Raw genomic sequence first — 6,425 nt, forward strand, 5'->3', positions numbered from 1 at the left:
CATCAGCCGTGACTTATGCTTATGACTTTATTTCTACCCTCCTTAGGACCCAAACCCTCAGTTGATTTATTTTGACAGTGTTGAAAATATCCTTGTGTGTCTCCCTCATTAGAGTTCAAGCTACCTGTGGGCTGGAAATTCATTCATTCATTCATTCAATAGTATTTATTGAGCCCTAACTTTGTGCAGAGCACCGTACTAAGCGCTTGGAATGTACAAATCGGTTACAGATAGAGACAGTCCCTGCCCTTTGACGGGGTTACAGTCTAATCGGGGGAGACGGACAGACAAGAACAATAGCAATAAATAGAATCAAGGAAATGGGTCACTTCATTATTCTGAATTCCCAATAACATAGTTCAGTGCCCTGCATCAGCTGGGCTCTCAATAAATGCAGCTACTACTATTACCAAGGCTCTAGACTGTGAGTCCATCGTTGCGCAGGGATTGTTTCTATCTGTTGCCGAACTGTACCTTCCAAGCGCTTAGTACAGTGCTCTGCACACAGTAAGCGCTCAATAAATACGATTGAATGAAAGAATGAATGAATACTACTGCTGCTATCACTATTACTACCAGTATTAGGGGAGAAGCAGTGTGACTTAGTGGAAAGAGCCCAGGCTTGAGAGTCAGAGGACATGGGTTCGAATTCCAGCTCCGCCACTTTTCTGCTGTGTGACCTTGCGCAAGTCACTTGACTTCCCTGGGCCTCAGTTACCTCATCTGTAAAAAAGTGGGGATTAAGACTGTGAGCTCCACGTGGGACAACCCGATTACCCTGTATCTGTCCCCGGGCTTAGAACAGTGTTTGGTACATAGTAAGCACTTACCAAGTACCACAATAATAATAATTATTATTATTATAAATCATCGCTCTTCTCCCTGCTTGAACAATTAATCAATGACATTTACTGAGTGCATTTTGTCTGCCTAGCACTGTACTTATTGCTTGTGAGAGTACAATACAAAGTTGGTAGAGATGATCGATCAGTGGTATTTCTTGAGTGCCTACTGTGGACAGAACACTGTACTAAGCACTTGGAAGAGTAGAGTACAACAGAATTGGTAGATACACTCCCTGCCCACCAGACCTTACAGTCTAGATGGGGAGACGGTCCTTAAAATACACTTCGGTTACTTTCGTAAGTGCTACGGTGCTGAGGGTATCCCCTCTCAGGATGGCACCTGGAGAGTTTCCAGTCCTCTACCAGTCTCAGCTACGGGAGGGAGAGTTAAACGGAGGCCTACCCATTCCATTCCTAGCTTGGCCAGTGGTTAGGGAATGGTAGGCCATCCGCTACAAGTCAAAACTCCCCTGTGCCGGGCAGCAGTGTCATGGGATAGAGTAGAGGGCGGAGACTCAAGTTTACTGCATGGAAGGAGACGGTGGTAGACTACTTCGGTATTTTTACAAAGAAAACTAGATCCCTATTTTGCAGATGAGAAAACTGAGGCCCAGGGAAGTTAAATGATTTGCCTAAAGTCACCCAGCGGGCAAAGATCAGGGCCGGGATTATAGAATCCAAAGTCCTCTGATTCTTAGGCCCATATTCTTTCCATTAGGCCACGCCGCTCCCCTAAGGAAAGAGAAAAGCTGCTGGAATTAGTGCTTAAGTACTACGGTTCATTTGATGTGTACGTAAGTGTCCCCTAAAATGGGGATCTCAGCCTGCTGTCCACTGACCCCACCTCTCTTCGTGGATGTAGGGGCTCTGCATCATACACTAGACGCTCAGTACATACCTTTGATTGGTTAGGGGAGCATTTCTTCGATCCACTTGTCACAGGTGCCAGGGCCCAGCCTCGGGAGAGAATGCAGACTTTATTGCACTTAGGCAGTGCAATAGATTATCCAACTCAGTCTGGTCAGGGCTGGGGGCAGGTTTGGTACATGGAGGGGAGAGGAGAGGAGGGCTATTCCCTTCTTGACCAATAGGGAGGAGAGATAAGACCAAAGGGAGCCCTGAAAATGCTGAAAGGGATTGAAAAAATCAGCCCCACGAGATGACTCAAGGACTTGGATTTTTTTAGGAAAATTTTTTCTCCTCCAAAGGAGAAAAAGAGGACTTCCTAGTTGGGGGGATATTTCTGTTGAAATTCAGAGGATGTGACTCACTGAATTGTACCTCCATGGATGACACAGTGACAAGAAATGGTCTCCACACGCAGTAGGGCAGATTTAGGTTAGTCAGCAGGAGAACTTTCCTTTGGTAAAGGTGGTAGAGAAGTTATGGCTTAGTGGATAGGGCATGGGTCTGGGATGCTGACTCTGCCACATGCCTCCTGTGTGACCTCGGGCAAGTCGCTTACCTTCTCTGGGCCTCGGTTACCGCATCTGTAAAATGGGGATGAAGACTGTGAGCCCCATGGGTGACAGCGACTGTGTCCAACCTGATTAACTTATACCTACTCCAGTGTTTAGATTTCGGCACGTAGTAAGTGCTTACCATGAATGGTAATTATTACTTTGGAACTGGGGTGGGAGGGTGTAGAGAGTCCTGACTCTAGGGTAAGCCTGGCCAGCGTTTAGGAGGAGGCTGAGCAGGACTCTGATCCAATTTTGTCTCCAGACCCACAGCTGGCCTGCTTCACTCTCAGCTCTTGTTGTTGCTTCCTTTTCTCCCACCCACAGAGCATTGGTGGGTTTTTCCAGTTTGTTTTCGTGTTTTTAATGGTTTTGTTTTTCCCTCAACTTTCCCTTTCCTACCCACCCCCACCAAGGTCCTCAGCTCTTCAAAAGTCTAGAAAATATAAGTATTAAATCAGGATTCCTGAACTATGTCTCCTCACTAATGGAAAGCCATCCAGCTCTGTCCAACCAGTGGAAAAGCATCCAGTCCCCCCGCTGAGCCCATCCTCTAGACTGTGAGCCCCTTGTGAGCAGGGATTGTCTCTCTTTATTTGCTGTATTGTACTTTCCAAGCGTGCTTAGTACAGTGCTCTGCACATAGTAAGCACTCAATAAATACGATTAAACGAATGAAAACCATTCAGATCTCCCAGTCAATGGAAAACCACCCGGTTCTTCCCCCAACACTCTAAAGAAAAGGAAGACCATCCAATTCCCCTACCAAATGAAAGCCATTCAGCACCCCTACTTCGACGGAAGACCATCCAATACCCCTACCGAAGGAAAACCATCCAGTTTCCCCAGCCAATGGAAAAGCACCCAGTTCCTCCCCAATCCTCCAAAATAAGGAAGTTCATCCAATACCCCTACTAATGGAATACCAACCAATACTCCTATCAATAGAAGACCATCCAATTCTCCTACCAAAGGAAAGCCACCAGTACCCCTAGCAATGGAAGACCATCCTATACTTCAACTAAATAATAATAATAATGGCATTTGTTAAGCGCTTACTACGTGCAAAGCACTGTTCTAAGCTCTGGGGAGGATACAAGGTGATCAGGTTGTCCCATGTGGGGCTCACAGTCTTAATCCCCATTTTAGTCTTAATCCCCATTTTACAGATGAGGTCACTGAGGTACAGAGAAGTAAAGTGACTTGCCCAAAGTCACACAGTTGACAAACGGCAGAGCCGGGATTGGGACCCATGACCTCCGACTCCCAAGCCAGGGATCTTTCCACTGAGCCAATAACCCTACCAGTGGAAGACCATTCAATGCCCATACCAAAGGAAAGCCATCCAATACCCCTACCAGTGGAAGACCATTTGGACCCCCACCCTCAACTTCTCTTTCCCTATCTGGTCCTGCAGGATCTTGGCCTGCCGGGATCCAGGCAGAGGGATACTGGTGGCTGAGATCAGGGAGGAGGACGATCTGCCAGGAGGCAGAAGTTTCCCGGACACTCCACAGACATCAAGTCTCTGCCTCGGGCTTAGCTCTGGGGCTGGGGCTGGGCTGGGGCCCGAGCAGAGGAATTGGGTTTCACCTCACCGCTCCTGGTTCCTTCAGCATCACCTGCCGCTGGGGGCTCTGACCTTGAATAAACCAGACCTGTTCAGGTTCCTGCCCAATGGGGGATGGGTGACCTTGCGACTCCCAGCAAATCCTGAATTAATTAATCACAGAAATCTGCCGGGTGCATGAACAGACTGTTTCATTTTATTTTTGGTGAGCATCAGAGGGATTAGTGCAGGCAGGAGGTGGGGCAGCATAACAAGTGTCTCAGCTTTCACCTTCAGGAGAAACCCAAACTCTCCCCCAGCCATTTCCCATTCGCAACAATCCCTTGTTCTTACAAGCCACATTATCAGCGGCAATCTCGTGGGGGGTGCGGGGGGATGGGGATGGCAGGAGAGCGGGGGGACCCACTCGCAGACGCAGCCTGGCTCCAGGAGGCACGGACTCTGTGGCTTTGGTCTGCCCCCCCCCCCCCCCCCCCCGGCTCTTTCCTCAACTGGTCCCCGAGAAGGATGTAAGGAGCAGGGTAGAGAAGCAGTATGGTGGAGTGGGCAGAGCAGGGGCCTGGGAGTTGGAAGGTCATGGGTTCTAATCCCGGCTCCGCTTGTCTGCTGAGTGACTCTGGGCAAGTCACTTCACTTCTCTGGGCCTCAGTTTCCTCATCTGTCAAATGGGGATTGAGACTGTGAGCCTGGTGTGGGATAGGGACTGTGTCCAAACTGACTACCCTGTATCTACCCTAGAGTTTAGAACAGTGTTTGGCACACAGTGAGCGCTTCCCAAGTACTAGAATTATCATTATTAGAGCAGGGTCCTGGCCAGCCGGGACCCCACTGCTGGGTGTCTTGGCTGCCTGCTTTGCTTCCCACCACGTTGTAAAGATTGCTGGAGGTGGGGGAAGTGTCCAGAGAGTCAATTGTTCAATCAATTGTATTTATTGAGCGCTTACTGCATGCAGAGCACTGTACTAAGTGCTTGGGAAAGGACCGTATAACAATATGACGGACACATGCTCTGACAGCAACGAGCTTACAATCTCGAGGGGCCGGGGATGTCCAGAGAGGGGCAGAGGGTGCCCAGAGAGGAGCCGATGGAGTCCAGAGAAGGACAGAAGGTGTCAATAGAAGGACCGGGGGAATCCACGGAGGGGCAGCAGGCAAGCAGAGAGGGGCAGGGGCAACATCCATAGAGGGGTAGAGGGAGCCCAGAAGTGGGCATTCAGAAAGCGGTGGGAGCCTTCTAGCATTTTCTTTGAGGGGGTCCTTTTTCTCCCCACTCTATTGCTCCCTTCTCTGAGCCTGAGAGGGTCGTGCTCTCCTGACCTTACTTGGAGCAAATATAGCCGAGCCTGGTCAGTCCTAAGGAGTCCACCGCCTTCAGGTCAAGGATCCTCTCTCTTTTGGCCTTGACCTTCCTGCGGGAGCGCCTCTGCCCTCACTAATCAATCAACAGATCAAATACCATTGCTGAATGCCAGCAGAGGACAGGGTGAATTGGGAAATCCGGACCGCACTGAGGCTAATGGAACTAGCAAACACACGGGAGATGGGATGTTGTCAGTCTGGCTTTGGGATACAGTATTATTACCTTATCACATCATGGTGGGCTTCCTGGAAGAGGTGGACTTGAAGGTGAGTTTTGCCTAAAGCGTGTAAATAGCCTATAGCAATCAGTCAGTCAATCGGTGTTAATTTTTGAGCTGTTACTTTGGACAGAGCACTGGACAGAGTGCTCGGGAAAGTACAGTACATCAAAGTTGGTAGACACTTTCCCTGCCCACAAGGAGCTTACGTTTTACAGGCGGATGTACGCATACCTGACTGTGCATTTAAGAGCATCTGGTTTTGTGATGGTCCAGGCTCTGGGGCCAAATCTTCCCAGCACCATCAGGGAAGAGATTCCGGCTGAAATGTGCTTTGTGAATTTTCCCTCCAGCTCTATGCTTGGGCTCAAATGACCTGCAGACAGCCCTGTTCCCCGGCACCCAGTACCCCTCAAATAGGTGGCATGCTAACAGGACCGAGTGCTGATTTGATGTTTCCTTCTCAGCATCAAATGAGCCATGCAGGCCAGGGAGAGGAGAGATAGGGAAAAAAAAAAGAATTATGCGTGTGCTTATTTCAAAACTAGCTTCCTCTAATGCAATGTTTTTTAGCATGTTTCTGACCAAATTCCTCACTCCGTGTCCAGGTCGCCTTCCCGCCTACCGGGAGGTTGGGGGGCTGGGAGCCCATATCCCTCCTCTACTTTCCAGAGGTGGGAATGGGGTTGTCTCTGCGGCACAAAATCACAGTGATGGGGGTTGGTGGAGTTGGGGGATGAGGTGGGGGAGAGCTTCCCCCACATGATCTGGTCTGTTTTGCATCCAATGATGGTGAGAGCCAGAGAAGGGAGGGAGTGTGCTGGGTGTCCTCGCTGGACAAAGAGCTGCCGGGCGTCTCGAGCATGCCAAAAGCCAGGCCATTGTGGCTCCTGAAAAGACAGGGATTTGGCCCTGTGGTACAGTGGGAGACCGAGCGAGGCTTTATTATATTTCCTTTTTAATTACATTTTCA

The 6,425-nt window shown here is 49.4% G+C and overlaps 1 non-coding gene across 1 annotated transcript; it reads left to right on the forward strand.

Moving 5' to 3' along the window:
• The first annotated feature begins 1,167 nt into the window (after positions 1-1,167).
• Positions 1,168-1,305, forward strand: LOC114812699. The gene has a single exon (XR_003760350.1). It is a non-coding gene; the product is annotated as a small nucleolar RNA SNORA7 (small nucleolar RNA).
• The last annotated feature ends 5,120 nt before the right edge of the window (positions 1,306-6,425 follow it).

Source organism: Ornithorhynchus anatinus, chromosome 5 (assembly GCF_004115215.2).
Source record: "Ornithorhynchus anatinus isolate Pmale09 chromosome 5, mOrnAna1.pri.v4, whole genome shotgun sequence".
Classification (NCBI taxonomy): Eukaryota; Metazoa; Chordata; class Mammalia; order Monotremata; family Ornithorhynchidae; genus Ornithorhynchus; species Ornithorhynchus anatinus.